We start from the raw sequence: 26,535 nt of genomic DNA, 5'->3' as shown, positions 1-26,535 counted from the left end.
TGGCGTCCCGGGCAGAGGTGCTGTGGAAAGCCAAGAAGGAGAGTGGGGCTTCTGTCGCACAGATCACCAGGCCACACTCCCAGCAGCAGACCAGACCAGGCCCAGCCACAGAGCCCACTAACCTCAGAGGCAGGGGTGAGGAGACCAACGAACAATGGTGCTTCTACCACCAGCAGTGGGGCGCAGAAGCCCGCCGCTGTAGCCCGCCCTGCAAGTTCCAGGGAAACGCCAGGGCCAGCTGCCGCTGATGGCTACGGCGGCTGGCCATTGGGATAACCTCCTGTATGTCTGGAACAAGCAGTTGGGACGACGCTTTTTGGTCGACACCGTAGCCGAGATCAGCATCTTACCTCTGAGTTACGACACCCGCAACAGAGAACCGGGTCCCACCCTGAGGGCCGCGAACGGCAGCACAGTAAGGACCTACGGCACCCGTATGATGCGGCTACAGTTTGGCTCCAGCCGGTTCACGTGGGACTTGACACTAGCCGCCGTAGCCCAACCGCTCCTGGGAGCGGATTTTTTGTGAGCTCACAGCCTACTTACTGGTCAACCTGCCAAGGAAGAGACTGGTCCATGCCGAGACCTTTCAAACATTCTCCCTGGGTGAAGCCCAGTTGCCAGCCCCACACCTAGACTCCATCAGGCTGTCCGGCAACAACTTCACCAGAGTCCTGGCGGATTTCCCATCGATTCTGGCACGGCAGTTCATGGCAGCCATGCCCAGACATGGCATACAGTACCACATCCCGACACAAGGACCACCCCACCACGCCCATGCTTGAAGGCTTCCCCCGGACAAGCTCCGACTGACGAAGGAGGAGTTCAAGAGGATGGAGGAATTGGGGATCATACGGCGGTCCGACAGCCCTTGGGCCTCCCCCCTGGACATGGTGCCCAAGGCAACAGGGGGCTGGAGGCCATGCGGCGATTACCGCAGGCTGAACGAGGCTACAACACCGGACCGCTACCCTGTGCCGCCCATTCAGGACTTTGCAGCAAACCTGCATGGATCTTCTCCAAGGTAGACCTCGTCCAGGGATACCATCAAATCCCGATGCATCCGGACAACGTCCCCAAAACGGCACTCATCACCCCTTTCGGCCTTTTCGAGTTCCTCCGCATGCCGTTCGGCCTAAAGAATGCCACACAGACGTTTCAGCGGTTAATGGACGCGGTGGGACGCGACATGGACTTCGCTTTCATCTATTTGGACGACATCCTCATAGCCAGCAGTAGTCGTCAGGAGCATCTGTCCCACCTCTGTCAACTCTACGCCCGACTGAGTGAATACGGCCTAACAATCAACCTGGCCAAATGCCAGTTCGGGTTCTGCACCATTGACTTCCTGGGCCACAGGATTACTAAAGACGGGGCAAATCCTCTGCCCGGCAAGGTAGATGCTGTCCGCCATTTCCCCCGACCCAACACAATCAAAGGCCTTCAGGAATTTGTGGGTATGGTGAATTTCTACCACCACTTCCTCCCTTCAGCTGCCCGAATCATGTGCCCCCTGTTCGCCCTGATGTCGGGTAAGGGCAAGGACATTACCTGGCACGAGGAGTCCGCCGCCACTTTCATTAAAACCAAAGAAGCCTTGGCAAACACCGCGATGCTAGTGGACCCCAGAATGGACGTCCCTACCACCCTCACAGTGGACGCATCTAACACGGCAGTTGGTGGAGTGCTGGAACAACTCATCGAGGGTCGCTGGCAACCCCTGGTGTTCGACCACCCGAGCTCAAATACAGTGCTTTCGACCGGGAACTGTTGGCGCTATAACTGGCAATCTGGCATTTCAGGTACTTCTTAGAAGGTAGGCCCTTCACCGTGTTCACGGACCACAAACCTCTTACCTTTGCGTTCACGAAAGCATCTGACCCCTGGTCGTCCCGCCAGCAGTGACATCTGTCCTACATCTCCGAATACACGAAGGATGTCCGGCGTGTCTCGGGGAAAGGACAATGTCGTGGCGGACACTCTCTCCAGACCTAACATCCAAGCCCTGTCCCAGGGGGTAGACTATGAAGCGCTGGCAGAGGCGCAGCAGACAGACGAGGAGATCCCTAGTTACAGAACCGCAGTCTCCGGTTTGCAGCTTCAGGGACCTCCCTGTAGGCCCAGGTGAGAGGACCCTACTCTGTGACGTCACCACCGGCCAACCCCGCCCCATCATCCTGGTAGCCTGACGGCGGTGCGTTTTCGACTCCATTCAGAAATTAGCGCACCCCTCCATCAGGTCAACCGTCCGGATGGTAGCCCACAGGTTTGTTTGGCACGGACCCCGCAAGCAGGTCAGTGAACGGGCCAAAACGTGCATGCACTGCCAAACAGCCAAGGTGCAGCGGCACACCAAAGCCCTGCCACAGCAGTTCCACCCCACCCGCCGGCGTTTCGACCACGTTCATGTGGATATCGTGGGCCCCTGCCAGTGTCGCGAGGAGCGCGGCACCTCCTGACTATTGTGGACCGGTTCACAAGATGGCCAGAGGCAGTCCCACTCACCGACACCATCTCCGAATCTTGCGCCCGGGCACTGATTGCCACCTGGGTATCTCACTTTGGTGTACCGGCCCACATTACCTCCGACAGAGGTGCCCAGTTCACCTCCAGCCTGTGGTCAGCTATGGCCAGCCTTTTGGGGACACAGCTGCACCACACAACTGCCTACCACCTGCAGTCCAACGGACTAGTGGAGCGTTTCCACCGTCACCTGAAGTCGGTTCTCATGGCCCGCCTCAAAGGGCCTAACTGGGTGGATGAGCTTCCCTGAGTCCTGCTCGGAATCCGCACGGTGCCCAAAGAGGATCTGCACACCTCGTCAGCCGAGTTGGTGTACGGCGCACCCCTGGCTGTCCCAGGAGAGTTCATACCAGCCCCAAGGGGGCAAGAGGAAGAACCCACAGCAGTCCTGGACAGACTATGCGAGAGGCTCGGTAACCTGGCCTCCATACCCACTTCACAGCATGGGCAGAACCCGACCTGCGTACCCAAAGACCTGCAAAACTGTAAGTTCGTTTTTGTACGACGGGGCGGACATCGGGCACTGCTACAGCGGCCCTACGAGGGGCCGTTTACAGTGATCAGAAACAACAGGTCCACGTTCGTGCTGGACATTGGGCGGGGAAGAGGAGGTTTTCACAGTGAACCGACTCAAACCGGCCCATGTGGACTTGGCGCAGCCGGTCGAGATTCAGGCACCGCGGCGCAGAGGCAGACCTCCCAAACAGAGTCCGGCCCAGACTGTGGACATTGGGGGGTGTATCGCCGGTTCTGAGGGGGGTTATGTGGCGACCCACTTCCCAGCGCACTCGAACCGGCTTACAAAGTGGTGCGCGCCCGCATTGAGGCAGGTCCCAAAAAGGGCGCCAAGCCTGCTTCACCAGCAAGGGGAAAAGCTCGCGCGCGGGACGGGACTGTGAATATGTGCCCCTTACACAGGAAGGCTTTAAAGTGAGGCCGCAAAGCTTGAATAAACCTCTTTTGCAACTGCAGCTCACTGACTACATGTCGTTATTTCAGCGCTGTGTGTAGCACACCGCTACAAAATGAACATTTACAAAACTTGAGTGCAACCATATACAATGCAATGCATCGATATACGAAGCTTAATGTTTAATGAGTTGGTTTTGTTCTTGAAACCACAAAAACTCTGTGGCCTTTGTTTTTAGAGTTGCTCTTGAATATGTATTGTGATATGTAGTTTGAAGACTTGAAACTGCTCTTACTGAATTGTAACTAGATGTGCATTTACTTTTTAAAATGAAATGTAAATGGCACATTAAGACTTTGTTTTGGAACAGTAATGCGCCAATCCATGAATAGTGTCATGTGAGTTTAATCACTTGGCTTAAAATGAACCTCAGCATTGTATATGGTGACATGTATGTACTTTGAACTTTGAGGTAGGTTTAGATCAGTTGATTTGAATGGCCTAATAGCGTGTCATAAATTTGTATGAATGCTTTGTATCTCACTAATCCCATAGGTCCAGTTATTTCAATACTGAAATCCTTCAACAATTGCCAGTTGAAATGATGGTGGGGTGAATGTAATTCTTTTGATCTGTTACAGATGATTTAACTGACCTGTTTAAAGCTGCTTTATTTAAGCCACTTTGGAATGAATACATTGACTCTTGTGTAGATTGGTTGCTCAAATACATTGCCTGTGGAACAAAACTGGAGTCCTTTTAGGTCATAAATGTTAAATGACTAGTTTGGGCTAATGAAGTAATTTTTTTTGTAACAGGAATCAACAATCAAAACCCTAATTTACAGATCAACATGCTGAAACAGCAATTTGAAATCAATGTTTAATTTGGTCCAATCTGACCAATTCTTTGAGTGACTGCAGGATGACTGTCTGGAAAAATTGCTTCAAGCAAAGGGTAAATTGATCCTTGAAATAGACACTTGGGGAAAACAATGAAGTTAAAATGCCTATTAAAGGTGTGTTGGGTAACTAGGTAACTCATTTTGGATGAGTTGATAATGGTCTTATTTAATTCTATCTTCTATTGTTGCTCAGCAGTCCACTGCTGACTCATCTAGATATTGAAGATCTGAGACCTTGACTCATGTGGAGACAGCAAAACTGGCATCCTGAAACTTCCCACTTTCATTTTTTTTTGTGTGTGCCATACTCTGGCAGAGCCTTGGTGATGACTTTTTTTTCCAAGTGGTTGTCTTGGAGGAAAGATTCTGTGAGTGGTCCCCCACATCCTTCTCACAGTGCAGTTGTTTTTTTTTTAACAAGGCCGAGTTGCAAACTCGACACTCAACCCAGCACGGATGGAAAGCGTGCCTGGGAGCGGCCTGACTGGGTTTGAACTTGGGAACCTTCACTCTGGATTCTGGCGCTGATGTCACTGCCATCCTCAAAAACATTTAAATCATTCAAGACTAACTTTGGATGTAGGTTTTCACTTTTTTTGTTAAATAGAAGAATGTTTTCAAAAATGGACCATGTTCACTTTTTCATGTTGCTTAAAAGGCCCTTGTGAATAAGGCCGTAATACATTGGAACAGAATTGAGCTATTCAGCCCATCAAGTCTGCTGTACCATTTGATCATGGGTGATTTATTTTTTTCTTTCAAGCCCATTTGCCTGTCTTCTCATAACCTTTGACACCCTCACTAATTAAGTGCCTATATACCACCTCTGTAAATATAACCAATGACTTTTCCTCCGCAGATTCGCCTCCCTATGGATAAAGGAATTCCTTCTCATCTCGGGTTTCATTGAGATCCCCCATCCATCTAAACTCCAAGTACAGGCCCAAAGCCACCAATGCTCCTCATACTTGGCCCTCTTAGTTCCCAGGGTCATTCTTTGAAACCTCTTCTGGGCCTTCTTCAATGCCAGCACATCCTTTGAGAAATGGGGCCCAAAAATGCTCGCAGTAATCCAGGTGTGGTCTGACCAATGCCTCGATACTACATCCTTTTATATTCTAGTCCTCTTGAAATGAAATTTGCCTTAATTTATTACTGACTCAACCTGCAAGTTAATTTTTGGGAAATCCTGCACTAGGACTCAAAGTTGCTTTGCGCCTGATTTCTGAATTAGCACCCCATTTAGAAAATAGTCTGTGTCTTTATTTCTTCTAACAAAGTGCAAGACCATACACTTCTCTACACTATATTTCATCCACACTTCTTTGCCCATTCTCCTAATCTGTCCAAGGCACCCTATTTCCTTAACACTGTTGGCCCCTTTGTATGAATCTGCAGTGATTCCAGCCATCCTCTTGGTGTAATTATTCTTCCTTGGATTCCCCTCCACAGCATGATCTTTCAACCATTATTCTGATGCCCACAATATCATACCTGCCAGTTTCTAACAATGCTACAAGATCATCTACCTTATTTTGTATACTGTGTGCATTTAAATATAACACTTTCAGTCCTGTATTCACTACCCCTTTTTTCAATTTTGTCTCCATGTTACCTGAAGATAAATCCTTATCCCTTTCTAAACTTTTTGTCATATTCTTTATATTGGAGGCTTCTGTAACCCCTCTTATACTATTTCCCCATTTACTTTATTCTTGCTTTAACACTACCCCTTACTCCCACTACTATTTGGTTTAAAGCCCTATCCACAATCCTCGTTAAGCATTTCACCAGGATCTTTGTCCCAGCATAGTTCACTTGGAATCTGTCCCACCTAGCAGCTCCCCCCTTCCCCGCTACTGGTACCAATATCTCACAAAATGAAGCCCACTTCTTTGAGCCACACATTTAGCATTCTGATCTTATTTGTGCCATTTTGCATTTGGTTCAGGTAGTAATCCAGAGTTTATTACATTTCTAGTTCTGCATTTTAATTTAGTCCTTAGCTACTTAAATTCCCTCAGCAGAACCTCTGTTTTTTCTACATTGCTGGTACCCACATTGACCACACTAACTGGATCTTTCCCCTCCCCTCAAAATTCCTCAGATCAAATGAGATGTCCTGAACCTGGGCACTAACAGACAACGTAACTGTCAGAGACAGGATGGTATCTATTCCCCTGACTTTCCTCACCCCTTATAGGTTGTGTGTGTGTGTGTGTGTATTTGTATCCTTCCTCAAGTATGGAGACCAAAACTGCACGTGGTACTCCAGGTACATTCTCACCAGTACCCCGTACAGTTGCAGCATAACCTCCCTGCTCTTAAATTCAATTCTTCTAGCAATGAAGGCCAATATCCCATTTGCCGCCTTGATAGCCTGCTGCACCTGTAAACCAACCTATTGTTACCTTCTCCTAGCAGGTCATCCTTGGGGGCCATCTTCCTGACATTTGTGGATGTTTCACATTTCTTTCAGGACTGTGCCCTTGACATTTCCAAGTCCCTGTCGTCCTCTATTCCAGTGGGTGTAAAGTCCTTTAGGCTTTGGGTGGAATCCTCAATGTATTGTTAGTAGTTCCCGGGTCTTGATGTCAGCAGCTTCCAGTTTGTTCCTCAGCCATCACACTATTACAGCTGGGTATCTGATGACAGGTAGGGTGAAAGTGTTGATGCCTCTGATCTTGTTCTTCCCATTCAGCTGGCTTTTAGGACCTGTCTCACCCTTTGGTGGTATTTAGATGCTGCAGCCTTCCTTGTGTCCTCATCATGGCTTCCATGTGCCTGCAGGATCCCCAGGTATTTGTAGCTGTCCTGTGCATCTGGCTTGTGGCCTTCAAGTAATGCAACTCCTGCAGTCTCGATGAGTTTTGCCTCTCTTCGCTACCATCCAGCTGCACTTTTCCAGTCCAAGTGACATACTGATGCCTCTGCTGTATGCCCTTATTAATGAGTCACATTCACAAATGTAATTTTATATATAATATACATACATACACACACACACACACCTTGCCTGACACTCAGCCATGCTCCTAACCAAAGCCTCTTCAGCCAAAGTGTTAGACTCTGGCCCACTCGTATAATGGTGGCTCCAAAAATGACCTTTGCCCCTCTGAAGCTCTTGAGCCAAAGCCTCAATGTTTAACAGGTTCCAGTCTTGTAGAAAGTTGAAATCGAGCAAATTTGAGTGTAGAAAAAGCCAAGTAGTAACAGTTGACAAAACATCAGCAAGATGGAATAATTCAGAAACATGGTAAAATTGAAATTGATTTACTGTTACATGTGCTGAGATGCAGTGAAAAGCTTGTTTTACATACTGTTCATACAGGTCAGTTCATTCACATAGTGTATTGAGATAGAACAGCATAAAATAATAATGCAGAATTAAGTGTAACAGCTACAGAGTGCAGTTCAGGTAAACAATAAGGTGCCATATCATAATGAGGTAGATGGTAAGGTCCATGGTGAGGTCCATCTTGCCATACTAGGGAACCATTCAATAGTCTTACAACAGTGGGTTAAAAGCTGTCCTTAAGCCCTGGAGGTGTGCTTATGCATACAGAAAAGGATGCTTTGCGCTGCATTGATAAAAATTAGTGGCTGATAGAAACGTCCAAAAAGTCAGAGGAAATGGAGTATTCTGTGAGTGTTGGAAATCCTGAAATAAAATTGAAAATGCTGAATAGCAGATCAGGCAGAATCTGTGGGGAGAGAGATAGAGCTGATGATCTCTTTTGACATTGGGCAAACTGCTTTTCAAGTTATACCAAAATGCTAGCATGAAGTAGCTAAATTTAATGGAAGTAATTCATAACCAGAGGGGCCTTGGATCTCAAGATTCATGATTGTTTAATGTCAATTCCAGTACACAAATGTAAAGTAGAATGAAATAATTGTTACTCCAGATCTGATGCAACACACAAATTAAGGTAAATGACACAATAAAAAAGCATGATAAATAAAATAGTCTCCTTTTTGATGGGAGTGGGACAAACAGTCCATGAGCAGGGTGGGTGGGATCCTCCTTGATGTTACTAGCCTTTTTCCAGCATCTTTCTGTATATGTCTTTGATGGTGGGTAGGTTTGTGCTGGTGATGCGTTGGACAGTTTTGACTACCTGTTGTAGAGCCGCTGCAGTGCAGTTTCCTTGACTGGTGCTGGTTTTCCTATTGTATCTCTTTGAAGACCTGGTTTTTATATTGGTACTGAACGTCAAGCCTCCCCTCACACACACTGGGTTCCGCTTCTTATGAAAGTAAGAGACATCTAAAGCTCCTGAGAATGTCATCCACATGGTTGGTATTTGTGCTATATCCTGGATGCTTGCAGTCTATTAGGTAACTATGATCCCTGGTATGCTTCTGCGATGAGAGCTACCTTCATTCACTAGCTCAAAGCAGTAGAAACATGCCACTTTCTCCAAAAACCATTCAAATCCACTGGGGTGATTAAGCATGTAAACTTAGTTTTCTCTCTGACAAAATGTCAAGGCTTTAACTAACATTGGCTGGGCTCTGTTGGGCAGGCATGCATGACACTAGGCTTCAAAAACAGCACACTAATTAGACCACTTATGGGAAGAGATTACCAGATCAACACAGGAAAGTGTTTGAGATGCTACTGACTCCTTTTTCTATGACTGTACAAAATGGAGGAGGAGTATTCAGACAACACACACAAAATGCTGGTGGAACACAGCAGGCCAGGCAGCATCTATAGGGAAGAGCACTGTCGATGTTTCGGGCCGTGACCCTTTGTCAGGACTAACTGAAAGGAGAGATAGTAAGAGATTTGAAAGTAGTGGGGGGAGGGGGAAATGCGAAATGATAGAAGACCGGAGGGGTGGGGTGAAGCTAAGAGCTGGAAAGGTGATTGGCGAAAGTGATACAGAGCTGGAGAAGGGAAAGGATCATGGGACAGGAGGCCTCGGGAGAAAGAAAGGGGGGGGGGGAGCACCAGAGGGAGATGGAGAACAGGCAGGGTGATGGGCAGAGAGAGAGAAAAAAAAAACGAACAACTAAATATGTCAGAGATGGGGTAAGAAGGGGAGGAGGGGAAGTTAGAGAAGTCAATGTTCATGCCATCAGGTTGGAGGCTACCCAGCCGGTATATAAGGTGTTGTTCCTCCAACCTGAGTGTGGATTCATCTTGACAGTAGAGGAGGCCATGGATAGATGTATTAGAATGGGACATGGAATTAAAATGTGTGGCCACTGGGTTTGGTTTTTCAAAATCATATCTTTGTGCTTGATGTACTCATCCAGGATATTTATCTGGGGTGCTGTGTATGCAGGGCCTTTAGCATTGTCAAGGATCCTCCTATCTTTCCCATAGTCTCTTTGGGGCCCTCTTTCTTTCTCTCCCCCCCCCCCCCCCCCCCCCACCACCCATCCTACCATTAGGCAGGAGGTATTAGGATCAGGATTGTTAGAATGCAAAACAACTTCTTTCCCTAAGGCATGAGACTACTGAACTTCCTGTCACCTGCCAGGTCTCATCTTGAGTATGAAGTGCTGTTATGTTTTGTAACTTCAAACCATTAAATGAATTCATAGGAAGTCCAAAATGTGAGTCTAATTTTGCCTACTTTAAGCGAGGTCTGCACATGTCATGTGGTAGAGTGACATGTGCAATTCACATATTTGTACATATAATGCATGATGTATTATATAAAGAATGCTTAATTAAACAAATTTACAAGATTGATTAAATATTACATACACAACAGTCCTCTCTGCTTGGTTATAAACTCCAGCTCAAGAGAGGATGCATGTCACGTGTATATACACAGAATTCTGTATAATACAACTACTATGTACAGACATCCACAGCACAGTAAATTTTAAATTGTCTTATTCAGGCCTAAAGATTTAATCGTTATGGATGCTTTGCTCTTGTGGGATAACATCATTCATGAAAAGGGGGAATCACTCTGCTTGGTAGGTGAGACTTGTAACTGTGAAGCAAGGGGCTGCCTCTGTGGTGGGTGTAGGAGTTGATGCCGAGACTGTAGGGAGTAGTTCTGACAGTGGTAGCCACCTTTCTTCCTTTTTCTTCTAGTTTGTGCATCTTGGGAAGGTGCATTTAGTTCACTGGAGTATTCTCTTGTCCTATTGTTCCCTTTATGATCTGATCTCTCCTCTTGGTTTCTTCATCCACAACATAATCTGACAAATTCTGTTTTCAAATCTTCATCGACTCCTTTTTGGCCTTCCATTTATCCAGCTGGGCTTTGGTCTCTGGATCTGTTTTACAAGGAGCTTTTCACGTCCCACTTGAAGTTCATGCAATAACCATAATGCATGTACAAAAGCCGAATGCTTGTAACTTTTCTGAAGCTCCTTGAGCTCTCTTCCAGTTTAAAACCAAGCCACATTTCGCAAGTAACTGCCTGATTAGCATATCAGAAGTTTTCTCAGATATTGCCTACAAAAAGATGTTGGACCACTGCTTTTGTCCCTTTTATGATTCCTATGAGTAGCATGGCCTTTCCTTGGTCCAATATGTTTTCCATCCAGAGGCACAGATGTTGACACCAACATCTGTTTGTTCTCTTGGGCAATGGTTACTGGTGTACAGCATGGAGACAGCTGTGGCATCATCCAGTATTTTCATTTGCTTCTAGTTGGCTTCATTGCAGGGGATACGGCATGTAAATTGCGGATGGATCTCAAATCAAGTTGTAGTTGTCTCAGACAATCTTGTCTCCACAGTGCTGGTCCACCTAGAAGCTCTGTGTGGCTCGTTGGTTATTGCATTTCACTGTTAAGAATGTCTTTCCAACAGGAGTTATCTTTTCTCCATTATAAGTTCTTGGTTGGATATATCCAGGCTTCAGTTCAGTGTCTTTGAAATGCTGTTCAAATTCATTTTGTGGAATGGCTAAAACAGCTGAACCAACGTCCGACTCCATTTTAATTAATTTGCTGTTCACTTCTGGCATAAACCATATTGCTTGTCTGTTTGTTTTCACTTTATGACTCTCAAGGCTACCGAGTCCTGTGTCACTGTCATCATTATCAGACATTTCATCAACAGCATGCAGATTAGTGCTCCATGAAACTGCAATTTGACTTTTTATCTTTTTCTCTTGCTTGTGCAGTCCATTTATTTTTCCCTGCCAGATGGGTTCTTTGAGTGTGTCCTACTTTGTTTCAATTTATGCAAATTTTGTCGTTAAATCTGTATTGATCTGGTGTATGTGAGCCCCTTCCACAATAGTAATAATTTTGTTCACTCACTTTCATTCCTCACTGCAACTCAATTGCATTTGTCTACTGTTTGCATTGGTACAGCAATTTCAACTACTTTTAAATGTAATTTGTGCTTCAGTTAGGAGCTGTTCTTGAATTCTGTTTTGTAAGACTCCACAAACTATCAATCTCTCAGTGCATTATTAAGCCCATCATTGAACTGCTAATGCTTAGACAATCTCTTCAATGCAGCCACGTACACTGAAATGGACTCCTCTTCCTTTTGATACCACTTATGAAATTTACACCATTCTGCAATCAACGATGGCTTTGGTTCTAAATATTCCTGCATTACTTTCACAATATCAGCAAAGTTTATTTCTGCTGGTTTAGTTGGAGTATTTAAACTTTGAAGAAAACTGTGCTTTTAAACACAATGCACTCCCAAAATTGTCACTCTTATCACTGGCTTCAAAATATTGTTCAGTTAGCTTTGGTATACATGAACCAGTTACCCATTGAGCAATTGAATGTGTCAATTTTTACAATGTTGCCAGCCATTTCTGCTTTTATTTATGATTATTATCACCTGGTACTCTTTATGAATCCATGAATTCTTCCATTTTCTATTTTTTTAAAAAAAATTGTTGTCCCTTCTGAAGAACATGTGCTGCACTGCTTTTTTTTTAAAAAAACACTACTTTATCTGCATGTGGTGCACTTTCTTTTTGCTTGTCGTTCCTCACTATGTGTCAATAGGTCATTAGCTGTCTCAAGTTGATTTAAAATACTTCATCCCCACTTATGTTTTGTAACTTCAAAACACTAAACTAATTCCTAGGAAGACATGAGAGTCTAACTTAGTGTTTACTTGAAGTGAGGCGAGCAAGTATCACATTGTAGCATGATGACCTATGTAGTTCTCATATTTATGCATGTAACCCAAAATGCTTAATCAAACAATATATTTACAACTTAAATTACTGAAGTATTAAATAGTGCCAATTGCGTTATACGGTTTACTTTTTAAGCTTGTGTCGTAAATGCATCGTGCTAAATGTCCATCTTCTGGAATATATTTTATAAATTTAATTTATTTGAAATATTGCTCTGTATGTTGTGTGAGAGTTATGTGTATTGTCTTGGTCACCTTGGTCCAGAGGAATGTTGTTTCGTTTGGCAGTATGTGTATATGGTTGAATGACAAACTTTTAACTTGGAGATTTGTTTTGAATTACCCGTCTGCCCACTTTGTGGCAGAGTTGGTCTTATCCACACTTCAGAGCCAATAGAACTAGCGTGGAAGTGAATTATTCTCAGCTCCAAGGTCATACTCATTTTTGGGAGCCATCTCAACGATGGAAGATGTTTTGAAATTCATCATCTTGGGTGCACCAGCACAACTTTTCATTGTTTGAGGAAGAGTGTGTTTGTAGTAATTCCAGCAGAAATCTCTGTAGCTGTCATTTTTAATGTTTTTTTTAATTTAAACCTTGCTCTTCTTGCTCTGTATAAATCCTCCAGTCTGTAGCCTTTTCCTTGGTGCTCTCTTCTGATTCTTTACACCCTTTGTCTTATCACTGGTTCTTCTCCTTCGGTTCAATATCTGTTGCTCCTTTAAATGTTCTCAAAAATATTTGGGGACCTTTTCTCCCCATTGTTTAATGTATAGTGTAAATGCAAGCTATTGCCTGTTTATGCAGAAGTGTAAATGAGGAATAAGACGTTGATGCAGCAAATACTCTAAAAGATTGTGACTTGAATAGATTTTTAAAAAAATAAGTGGATTCTAACGAGGTAGTGACTTCATGATCATTGTATTTACTGATGTAATTCATTTTGAGTATAGATGGTCACTGTTTGGGCTTAAGTTTATGAAAATGACCTTTAGTTAATGATGGGGGCTGAAAGCTATTTTTGTAATGTTTGATGCAAATATTTTTCAAATGGTTGGAGCAAACTTTGCTTGCACAGCAATCCCTGGAATATCTTTGCTGAGAGGTGACATTATCTCTACTTCATGATTTGGCTTCATTCTAAGTTAAAAGAAAAATGCAACTGGTGCTGGAAATTTGAAATGATTCAAGTTAGTTGCAGTTAACAGATTTTGATTTGTCTTAATGACTGGCGTTCATAAGTTGCATACAAGAAAAAGATTTTAGGAACAAGAACTTTGCCGTTTTCTGTCCTTGCTCGTATGAAGGTGGTTTACCTATTTATGCAAGTACTTCTCTGACAATAGATGTGTAACAGCCTAATGTATCATTGTATGGAAATACAAGATAACACTGACGCAGACGTGTTTTGTACATTTAACAAGGTGCTTTATTAATGTAGCAGAGTTGGTCAGTTTTTCAATGTTTGTCGTCAGCCAGATCAATCTGTCATTGAACTCCGTCGGTTGTCGCAGTACGCTCCAGTATTTGTTTTTTTTTAGTTTTAAGTTCTACTGCGTGAGAGCCAACAGAGGGGTGTCCATTTAAAACATGGAAAAAATTTCTTTAGCCAGAGGGTGGCTAATTTATGGAATTTGTTATCACAGGCAGCTGTTGAGACCAGATTGGTGGATGTATTTAAGGCAGAGATTGATAGGTTCTTGATTGGACATGGCATCAAAGGTTACGGGGAGAAGATCGGTGTGGCGAGGGGAAGGATCAGCCATTATTGAATGGGCCAAATGATCAGACTTGATCCAAATCAAGGATCAGACTTGATGGGCCAAATGGCTTAATTCTGCTCCTATGTCTTGTAGTCTTATGGTCATGGGTGGGGCAAAAGGTGCTCAGGAGGATAGTAGCCTGAATCTGCCAGTACAAAAGCCTCCTTTTAAAATGTATCTATACTATTCATTGCATTAATTCTCAATAGTAATCAGTTTCACATTGTTACTACTCACTTGGTAGAGAAGTTTCTTCTGAATGCCTGATTGAATTTCCTGAAGATGTATCTTCTCCATTGCTAGGTGAACCCAACAATCTGAGCTTGCAATTGGTCCACAGGCAGGAATAATGCACTACATAATACACAAGGTATTGGTTTATGGTCTAGTAGTGCAATCACTCAAGTTGAGTAAGATGTTCTCCAAGGGTTTGTCTGTTGGTGGGTCCTCGGGGGCTGTAGAGGCTGATCCAGGTTCCACCTTCTGGTACAGTGTGGGCAAGAGTAAGTGGTGGCTGTGGTTAGTTGTTGGGTCTTTTGGTTGTTCAAATGATCTAAACGACTAGAACTCGCACTATAATGATGCTGCTTTGTAGGTGAAAAAGTTAATTAAGTAAATACAGTTTAACAATTCTTTAGTTAAGAATTTCATCTGTCAGACTAGTTTCCAGCTTTGAAGGATGCCAAATTTCAGATAGCTTTGCAGTGCGATGTCTGTGCCAGCAAATAATTTTGAATGGATTGGAAAACCTGTAATTAGCATGCTGAGCTGGAAAGCTAAAATGCCCTGTAAAGTATTGAAATTGTATTAAATTGAAATTGTATTAAGGCAGCATTAATGGATTGTTTCATTTAGTTTTGTGTATTAGGTTTAAATTGTAAATATTGCTGGTAATATTTGCTTCCTTTTTTAAAAGGTAAAAATCGAGATACATGGCAGTCATGTACAGTAATGATGTAATTATAAGTACATTTTTAATTATGGGTATTTGTCCTCCAGATACTGATATTTAGCTGAACAATAGCTTGGTCGAGGGGTTGATTGGCTCAACTTCACCTGAGTTTGTTTGCATGTTCTTGAGCTAAAGGTTGTCACTATTCACCAGCTTACAGTGGCATTGACTTCAGGATTTACTGTAATTAGACATTAAGTTCTAAAAGTAACAGGGTGGATTAATCACAGCTGAGTCTTGGCAGCAGAATATTGAATGTATGTAATATAAAACAAAGGGTAAAATATAATTATGTTAAATAAAACATTATTGTGAATTAATTTTACCTTTTTAAACAATACCCAGTAATGTCTCTAAGCAGCAGTAATTTTGTGACATGTAAATATTATTAGTGTAGTTGGCAAATGGAGGGGTCACTAGCATTGGTACCATTCAGTGACGTATGTCCTCAATACAAAACAGCTTGTACATTACTATTAATTCGGAGCTTGGAAGCTAATTCCTTGTTTATACAATGACCTGTACTTTAAGCTAGGCTCAGCAGTCTAATCCATAAATGCAGATTGAATGGTCAGTTTGCCCAGATGAGCACCTCTGCATTCTGTGTGTACATATTAAAATTCATTAATGCGATGTGTTCTCTTTGCATTCATGAAACTTTATTGTTCTTCCGAACAAGGGTCTGATTATGGCAAAAGTAGAAGTGTCGTAGTTGGGAGATATTCTGACAGACATTCATAACTTGATGCCTCTGCTTGAATTGGCTTCATTCCCTGAATGTCCATTTCCGTATGGGGTCATGTTAAAGTTGCCAGCATTTGGAAGATATTTATTGGCTTAATTAAGTGAGTGATAAATTGGATTTCAGCAAGTCTGACCTTAATAGGATGCTATAAACAGTTTTTTAAAAAAAACTACAAGATCAGTAACTGGTGGAGATCAAAGAGAAACACTATGGAGAAATGCAAGGTCATACTACACATTAAGTTTGCCAAAATACCATTCCTTGCAGCACCCCGCCTCCCACCATAGTCTAATTAAACTGTCAGTTTGGACTTTCCCACCACATTTGTTTGCTGTACAACTCGCAAACACTGGATGTTTAACTTGATACACTTTTGTGTGTGTGAACAGCTAACTAGAAGTTTAATGTGTCAGTGTAGCTAGTGTAGCTAATGTAAGCTGCACAATAGCTAGCAAGTCACAAGATAGTTACTCCAGATTTCAGAACCTACGCTGCCTTCTGAAGGAACTTGGAATGGGTCAGTCAGCATCTGGGGGGGAGGGGGGGGCGAGGAATTGTCAAAATCCTTTATCAGGTTTCTACTCACCACCAGCAACTCTTTCTCCTCTTTAGCCTTCCTTTCTCTCTTCTCTCCCCCCCCCCCCCATAGCTGCTGCTTGACTTGCTGAGTTCCTAAAGTAAATTGTTGTGCAGTTGCTACTCTGATCAGTTGTGAAAAGCTCCCACACTTTAATTAGACCCATACTCTTGAGCAAATATACAGTATATTGTCTGATTTTTTTTTTGCTCATGGTTAACAATGCGATTGCTGAATTTGCTCTTTGCTATCCTGTAAATGACAGGCTCCAAATCTTGGTAGTGTACTTAAGTTTTCTCATGAAACAATTCTATCTTACTGGTATTGTAAAAGTAATTATGTTGTTGACCATGTTATCTCTCAAGTAAATCTCAGACCTCTGCTTTTCAATAAGGTTGAGTTGTTTTTGACCTGACTCATCTATCTGATAACTTGATACCAATATCATAGTCTTAAACTCGTGCTGCTTATTGGATAAGAGCCCTGGCGATAGATTCAACTTGTGATCAGCAGGACTTTTAGACAAGTGCTCTTACCATCACAGTTTGACCTGCCATCAACCTAAATAAAACAAAAATTGGCTTTTTTATGAAAAGATAATTTCAGAAAATTTCTCTATGAAAAGACCAAGGAATTGCCTTCTTGAATGCATGTAGTTGTTACTGTCAAAGTTGTACAGTTCTAGAAATTACAAACTGCAAGTGTTTGAATCTGGAGCGATAGCTGGAGGAACTAAATGGTTTGAGCAGCGTGTTACTCCAGCTTTCCAGCATATGCAGAATCTCGTGTTACAAGATACAAGGACATTGCTTTAGAACAGGTGATGAGGAATTTCTTCCGCCAGAGGGTGGTGAAGCTGTGGTATTCATTGGCTGTGGAGGCCAAGTTAGTGGGTATATTTAAAGCAGATGTTGGGTTCTTGATTAGTAAGGTTTGTCAAAGGTTACAGGGAGAAGGTTGGAGAATGGGGTTGAGGAATAATAAATCAGCCATGATGGAATGGTAGAGCAGACTTGATGGGCAAATGGCTTAATTCTGTGTCTTGTACATGGAGGGGAGGAGTGAAGGGAAGGTGAGTAAGGGAGGGAATTGTTGACATTTTGGGTTGAAGATCTGCACCAAGACAGTGGAGAGGAGAGATTAGAGAGAAGTGTGATACAAGGGCAGAGCATAGACCAAGAAAAGGGTGGGGAGGGAGTGGTTGTGAACAAAATGTGGAGGCAAGAGATGGGCAGGTGGATGATAGATGAAAGCAACCCAAAAAGAGGCAGATGAAGCTGGTGGAGTTTGGGGGGGGGGGGGGGAGGGAAGGGTTTAGAATAGGTGGTCGAAGATGGAGACAGCTGGGAGTGAGAAGCAGAAACAGTCTACCAGTGTTGGAATCTGATGATAGGTCCATTTGAGGAGAGATGAAAGGCAGATAGATCCAGAAATGTATGGGGGAGGGAGAGCCAGAAGGTAAAATATGAAGGTAGTATGTTGATGTAACTTGGTGGGGAGGGTTTCTATGGGGAAAGAGGCAAAAGTAGGCATACTTGAGTAACACAAAATGTTAGTTTAAGATGGCGCATCTGAACGTGGGCAATAGCTTACTGCTGCCTCTCAAAGCAAGAAAATCAATGAAATACTCTTTATAAAACTGCTTGTATGGAAAGGTGTAGCGAATGATCACCACAGACAATGAAGGTGCGGCTGAATCGAAGGTCGAGGCGTGCGGGTGGGAGACAGTCAAAGCAAGGCAGAGGCAGGTTCCAGGGGAAGATGAAGTTGGAGAGGTAGTTGGAGTGAGTGGCGTGGAGAAAAGCTGAAGCACAGCTGTTTCGGAGCCCATTCACCTAAACCAGGAATGAGGTTTGATCCATCTAAGTGCAGAGTTCAAGTGGCGATCGGTGCTTGGGCAATTTAGCCACTGGGCCAGATGGACTGAAAAGTCAAGGTGTCAGGACCGGAGGTGAGGGTTGAGCTGGTTTTGCTCCGTGACGTTCTACTTTGCTCTGTGTCGTGCCCGATCTGCTCCGGCCTTGGTGTCTGTGAGCTTAGTGACAATTTGCTTCTGTATGATGGACTGAGATTATGGACCTACTCCAGCAATTCCTGGCTTCGGTTTTATGGTCTTAATTTTGTCCTGAATGCTGATGCTTAATTGTTTGCATTACCGTAGATGTCGGATTATAAGCCGCTTCTTTTTTCCCACATTTTGAACAGCTTTGAACACTGCGGCCTTTACTACGGTGCGGCTAATGCATGATTTTTTTTCATGCCGCCAAAAACATTTTGCCTCATAACAGTAGACCAATAAAATTGATGAGTAGTTCACAGAGGTCCAATGAAATTGTACGATAAATCAAGCGCACTTTCACAATTAAATTATTGTAAATCAGTCATTTGTACTCACCCTCATCAACATGGAAAACACTCGAAGAAAAGCATTGTGCTGCCTTTATGGCAGTTATTTAGTTTATAATATTTTCGCTTAGTAATTCATTTGTTAGTTAAAGTTAGAAGTGTTTTCATCACTCAGCGGGAGACGCTCATGGAGTGAGTACTGTTTCAGATCCGCTCCATAATCTTTACTTATTGTAACCTTTGATCACCCTTATTCAACTTATTGTTACCTACACCAAAAGACTTTTGCTACTTTCTCGGGCTTATTGTTAAGATTTTATCGTGAATTTTGGAAGATATGCAAACAGAAATGGCTCTTAGATCCAAAGGACGAGAACCGGGGCGAAACCCGAACGGTAATGGAAAGAAGTCAGCTCAACCTCAACGCACTGAGTTAACTTATGAACTGCTTATGGAGCTTTTGGATAAAAAATTTGAGGAACAACGTCAGGCTCTTCAACGAGACATAAAGGTTTTTCAAGATTATATGGTTAAGACGGATTCAGTAATTAACCAGCAGCAAGCGCTTATCTCATTGCTGCAAGAGGAAGCGCGGAAACGAGATTCGACAATTGAAAAATTGCAACAGGATTTAATTTCGACTATTAAATTGGTGGAGACACTTAAAGCCAAGAGTGTCGATTTGGAGAATCGGTCCAGAAGACAGAACCTACGCATACTTGGTCTCCCAGACGGCATAGAACAAGGCGATCCTTCGAAATACTTTGCTCAATTTTTAAAAGATGCGTTTCCGTCGGTTTTTCCAGTAAACCCTCCGCTACTTGACCGAGCACATAGAATTTGGAGTCGATCACCGACGGTTTCAGATAAGCCCCCGGTGGTAATCGTTCGATTTCATTACGTACACGATAAAGAACAACTCATTCGTGAAGCTCGAAGGGCTGGGATGATTAAATTTCGTGATTATTGTTTTCGCTTGGTCCAGGATTTTAGTCCAGAAATCATGAGAAAAAGGCTGCTTTTTAAACCTCTGATGTCTGAATGTTATGAGAAAAATCTAAAACCTGCGCTCTTATACCCGGCGAAGCTCAGGATCTCCCCCCCGAATGCTCCGCGTAAAGTATTTTTGTCTACCTTTGAAGCGAAAAAGTATTTGGAAGAGAACTTCCCTACTGATACAGTTACTACTCTCCAGTAAATGAGTGATTCTGATCGTGAAAGATGGTTTTTGATTTTTTAAATCAGGGTTAGTCTCTGGTTATTGGTGTAGGTTTATCCTATACTTCATATTTAAGTTAAAGTGTGTTTTCGTTATATTAATCGCTCTGTCTTATACACTTTAACTACTATACTATATTTTTGTCTACTATTTTTGTTCCCTTGAAGGTATATTTTTAACCTTTCGAAGTGAATTTTTTGTTTAATATCAAGATAATGGTTTTTTGTAAAGTATTGGATTAGTTTAAGATGGCGTTATTGCTTCTTTTTTCGTCTTCTTCCTATAATGCATCGCTTATCATTGTTTAAATACTTCTTGATTTGTTTGGGTTATAACCCGATTTATAAACTTTTAATGATTTTATTCCCTTTTTCTTTACAACTCAGCATATTAAGAAGCGTAGTTTTTAGTACTGTGATCATAATTCTTAAAGTTCGGGTGGTTTTTTATATATACCCGTTAATCACGGAGTGATCTGCCGCTGATATGGGGTTAGAGTTAGTTTCATTTTTTCTTTTTTCTAGCCACATTTTGGCTTTTTTTCCTTTTCATATGGGGGTGGGGGTTGGTCTGTTCTCTTTTTTAATTTCTTTCTTATCAATTTGTTTTAGTTTTTTTACTTGGGCTGTTCATGAACTACAAATATGTCTACGATGTCGTCACTTCCGGGTCCGCTCTTTATTTTTGTCCCTCTTCCGGATGCATGAGTTTATAACATGGTTAACCCTTTATATACCAAAGGGATGACTTTGGAAACATGGTTCAAACCATTAACTTTGTGTCTTGGAATACTAATGGATTAAACCATCCGATTAAACGAAAGAAGATTTTCAAAGTATTCCAAAGACTTAATGCTCATATTATTTTTGTACAAGAAACTCATGTGAGGAAGGAGGACAAATATCGCTTTTTTAGGTCTTGGCGGGGTCAACAATATCATTCGAATTCGAATGCCAAAGTTAAGGGAGTTTCAATTTTTATTGACTCCTCTATTACATTTGTTCAACACGATATTCTTTCGGATCCGAATGGTAGATTTTTGTTAATTACGGGTTTACTCGGTAATATAAAGGTTGCTATGGTTAATGTTTATGCCCCAAATGCGGATTGTCCTGACTTTTTTAAGTCCTTATTTACTTCTTTACCTAATTTAAATGAATATAAATTAATAATGGGTGGTGACTTTAATTGTTGTTTAATTCCTTTGATGGACAAATCTACAACTATTCAGACTTTACCCAATAAGTCGGCCACTTGTATTAACTCCTTTTTGACTGATAATGGAGTTTTTGATATTTGGAGATTTCGTCATCCTAATGACAAAGAGTTTTCTTTTTTCTCACATGTTTATCACTCCTATTCGAGAATTGATTATTTTTTTATTGACTCTTGTTTTATTCCATCGGTAATTGGTTGTAATTATGATATTATAGCTATTTCTGACCATGCTCCTTTAAAACTTTCTATTAATTTTACGGATACAGCTTTAAATGCTAGACAATGGCGATTTGACTCTACCTTATTGCAAGAACCGGACTTTATTAAATTTATGAAGGAACAGATTGATTTCTTCTTTTCAACTAATTCCACGGAGGATATCACATGCGGAACACTTTGGGACACTTTAAAAGCGTATATACGTGGACAGATTATCTCGTATTCTGCTGGTCTGAGAAAACGTATTAAGAAGGAAACTCTTTTACTGGTTGATAAAATTAAAGAGATTGACAAGAAATATTCGACTACTCCTAGCATGGAACTTTATAAACAAAGGGTTGAACTTCAAATGGAACATAGTTTATTACTTACATCTCCGATAGAAAATCAATTAATGAAAACCAAATCTGATTTCTATATACATAGTGATAAATCAGGAAAACTGTTAGCTAGTCAGCTGAAGAATGTTTCAGTTAAACGCCAGATTACTAAGGTTCGACAGCAGAATGGGGATTTGACAGTTAACCATGATGACATAAATAAGTCTTTTCAAGACTTTTATACCTCCCTGTATAAATCTGAATTCCCTCAGGATCATAATACCATGTGTGATTTTCTCGGGAAATTGAATTTTCCAAAACTATCATCTGATGATATTTCAGTAATAGATACTCCGTTTACAGATGCGGAAATTAAAGGGGTTATTTCCTCAATGAACTCTGGGAAAGCACCAGGTCCAGATGGGTTTACAGTAGAATTTTTTAAATGTTTTTCTGATACTCTATCTCCTTGGATATGCAAGGTGTTTGAAGAAGCAATTAGATTGGGGAAGTTGCCACAATCTTTTTATAGAGCTTCCATTTCTTTAATACTGAAGAAAGATAAAGACCCTACTGATTGTGCATCCTACAGACCAATATCTTTATTGAATGTGGATTCTAAGATTTTTTCCAAGTTGCTGGCTTCTAGGTTGGAGAAGGTATTACCCCAAATTATTTCGGAAGATCAAACCGGTTTTATTAAAAATCGCTATTCTTTTTTCAATGTTAGGAGATTATTGAATATTGTTTATACTCCTTCACATAATACTTCAGAATGTGTTATATCATTAGATGCGGAAAAAGCATTTGATAGAGTTGAATGGCCCTACTTATTTTATGTGTTGGAGAAGTTTAATTTTAGTACGACCTTCATTTCTTGGATTAAACTGATATATCAAACTCCAGTAGCCTCGGTGTTTACTAATAATCAAAGATCTCCATTTTTTCGTTTATTTCGGGGCACTAGACAAGGTTGTCCTCTTAGTCCATTACTATTTAACATCGCCTTAGAACCTTTGGCAATTGCCATCAGAGAATCACATGATATTTTGGGTATTAATCGTGGAACAGATATTCATAAGGTATCTTTATATGCAGACGATTTATTATTATTCATCTCTAATCCTGAAAAATCTATTCCAGCAGTCTTATCATTGTTGGCTCAATTTAGTGAGTTTTCTGGGTATAAGTTAAATCTTAATAAGAGTGAATTGTTTCCTTTGAATAAACAGGTCCCAAATTATGGTATTTTACCTTTTAAATTAGCTAACGATTCTTTCACTTATTTAGGGATTAAAATTACCAAAAACCATAAAGAATTATTTCGGTTTAATTTTTTACCCTTAATTGATCAGATTAAAGGTTTGTTTACTAAGTGGTCACCATTATCTTTATCTCTGATAGGTAGGATTAATGCTATTAAGATGGTTATTTTACCTAAATTTTTATATGTTTTTCAAGCGGTACCAATTTTTATTCCGAAATCCTTTTTTACTAAGGTTGATTCAAAAATTTCTTCATATATATGGCAGAATAAAAATCCCAGGTTAGGTAAAATATACTTACAGAAGACAAAGAAGGATGGTGGGTTGGCATTACCCAATTTCAGATTTTATTATTGGGCAGTTAATATTAGATATTTGATATGTTGGTTGAAAGAATGGGATGGTCCTTTTGGCCCTCATTGGGTGAGTTTGGAAACCAAATCGGTTTCTGCTTATGCTTTGGGTTCTATCTTAGGGACATCTCTCCCTTTTGCTCTTTCTAAATTGCCGAAGCGAATTGACAACCCGATAGTTAAATATACCTTACGTATATGGTTTCAATTTCGGAAATTTTTCGGGTTGACTCAATTCATGTTAAATAGTCCTATTGTATCTAATTGTTTTTTCCATCCCTCAATTATAGATCATGCTTTTTTGGCTTGGAAAACTAAGGGATTATTAAGATTTTCCGACTTATTTTTGGACAACTGTTTTATGTCCTTTGAGCAACTAGCTAATAAATATAATTTGCCTAGATCTCATTTTTTTAGATACTTACAGGTTAGGCATTTTTTAAGTACGGTACTTCCTTCGTTCCCAAATTCTCTGTCTTCAGATACTTTGGAAAGTTTGTTTGAACTAAACCCTTTTCAAAAAGGGCTTATATCAAAACTTTATAATATAATTATGAAGATACGTTCAGTGCCCTTTGATAAGACCAAAAATGATTGGGAAAGAGAACTTAATCTTATTATTCCTATTGAGAATTGGGATAGAATTCTTAAATTAGTTAATACTTCATCTATATGTGCCAAACATTCATTATTACAATTTAAGGTTGTACATAGGGCCCATATGTCCAAGGATAAATTAGCTCATTTTTATTCTCATATAAACCCTATTTGTGACAGATGTCATTTAGAAATCGCTTCTTTAACTCATATGTTTTGGTCATGTCCACTTTTGAGAAAATATTGGAAAGATATTTTTGATATTATTTCGGCGGTATTGAACATTGATTTACAACCCCATCCTATTACCGCAATTTTTGGTTTACCGATGATGGACTTACTTCACTTATCTCCGTCCGCCTGTCGAATGATTGCTTTTCTCACTTTGATGGCTAGAAGATCTATTCTGTTGAATTGGAAGGAAATTAATCCTCCCACGGTATTTCATTGGCTTTCTCAAACTATGTTATGTTTAAATTTAGAAAAAATTAGAAGTGCTGTATTTGATACTTCTATTAAATTTGAAAAGATATGGAGACCATTTATTCAATATTTTCATATGATGTAATGGCCCTGTGCCGGGCTTATTGGTTTTTTTTTCAGCCTTAATCGTATGTATGTTGAGAGGATCGGAGTTGACGTCATTGATGTTTATGTATACTCGTGAGATACTATGAACAGCCCTTTTTTTTTTCTCTTTTTAAAAGATTTTTTATTTTTTTTTCTTTTTGGTTTTTTTTTCTTTTTCTTGATACTAGATTAGTAGATTAGCTAACTTCCTTAGATAGATTTTTTTTTCTCTTTTTTACATTATATATTATGAAATATTTAAACTTACCTTGTTCATATATATACTATACGGTTTATGTTTTGGGAAACTTACTTATGCTCTATTCATTGTTTATGTAATACTTTATGTATAATGGGAGTCTATATATTTGTAATCCCTTACCATTATTTGAATTGTATCTCATTCATAATATTTTAAATATTAATAAAAAGATTGAAAGAGAGAGAGAAGTGTTTTAACTATATTTGTTTTCTGTACTACATCCTGGGATGCTATGACGTCACACCCGGTTTTGCCGCGTCTTGTGGGAAATACAGGTTTGCGATAAACGGGAAGGCGGGGGGGCGAGCGGCGGAGCAGCGGAGCCAAAACGCTGCTTTTAAGTTAAAGGCGATCAATAACTTTTCCTGGTAGGCTGCAGTATATATATTTTTTACCAGTCGTTAGGAGATATTGGAATGTTGTTCAGTAAAAAAGTATACGCAACGTATATTTAAAAGTAGCCGCGTTACAGGCACGGTTCGAAAAAAAGCATTTGCAATATGTATTTATTTATGTTACCATATGGATTTAATTAAAAGTTTAAAAAATCCTCACGTGTAATATCTTTCTGTGTAAATATCTCATATTACAACGTGGGACACCTGCGGCAGAAAATCCGGTGCGGCCGAAAATCCGGTGCGGCTTGTACAAGTACAAAATTGATTTTATTTCTAAAATTAGAGCCAGCGGCTTTTAATCAGGTGCGCTCTGTGCTTTTAATCAGGTGCGAAATCTACGGTATTTGATTTTTTTTTTTGATTTGGGTGTTGGTCTTTTTTTTAAAATTGCATTTTTTTTGGATTTCTTGTTTTGTGGCTGCCTATAAGCGGGTGAACCTAAGGTTGTATAATTTATACATTGATGATAAAATATACTTTGAACTCAGCAAGTCAGGCAGCATCTATGGAGGGAAATGAGCAGTTGACTTTTTGGGCAGAGACCTTTCATCAGTGCTGGATGAAGGGCTACATTAGGAACTGTAACCTATTTTCAAAGAATTATCCCACATGAAGCTGGAAGGGATTTTCTACATGTATGAACTGAGATGCAAATGACTGTCCTTACAGGATTTCAAGTGAATGTGTTGCGTATGCCTGACTATTGTAATTTGTAATAATTGATTAGAGCTCTAAATCTAAGCTGCATTACTAATCTTTATAATTGAAACCACTTTCACTGCAGGGGTGACAAATTCCACCATTTGGAAGTCAGTGGTCAGGCTATTTTCAGGACTTGAACAAAAGTAAATATGGTGAATTCTGGTTAATTGGGTAACCAGTTATTTAGGTTAACCACTCTTAAAGAACAAAAACTAATTGAGAAAATGGCCAGGGTTCCCTTCACTTATTTGGGACACCATACTGCTTCATTGGGACGTGAGAGAGTTGCTGAACCGTTTTTAACTAGCGTGTCATGTGCACTTGTGTGACAGTTGGGACACTACACTATACTTAGAGCACACAGTTTTTCAATTGTGTCAGTTGCATGTGTTAGTTCAAAAAGCAGAAATTTTGGCAAGATATAAGCGGTAAGACAATTCAGAACTGTTTTGCTCACTAGTTTTGGGCACGAAGGCTTGGAGATGCTAGGTACGGATGGGAGTGAAAATGAAACTATTTCACAAGTTAGGAACTTCAAATAATTTTAAGATAATAGCATCATCTTGAATGTTACAATGAAAATTGAGATTTGGAGGTGG

The 26,535-nt window shown here is 40.9% G+C and overlaps 1 protein-coding gene across 4 annotated transcripts in view; it reads left to right on the top strand.

Annotated features, from left to right (window-relative positions):
• The window catches only part of LOC140741313 (F-box/LRR-repeat protein 20), a 166,171-nt gene that overhangs the window by 19,604 nt on the left and 120,032 nt on the right, over positions 1 to 26,535 (top strand). The gene's annotated exons all lie outside the window — the stretch shown is intronic.

The sequence above is a fragment of the Hemitrygon akajei genome, chromosome 18 (assembly GCF_048418815.1).
Source record: "Hemitrygon akajei chromosome 18, sHemAka1.3, whole genome shotgun sequence".
Classification (NCBI taxonomy): domain Eukaryota; kingdom Metazoa; phylum Chordata; class Chondrichthyes; order Myliobatiformes; family Dasyatidae; genus Hemitrygon; species Hemitrygon akajei.
The sequence above is the reverse complement of the archived record's forward strand: the minus strand, read 5'-3'. Positions and strand labels throughout refer to the sequence as shown.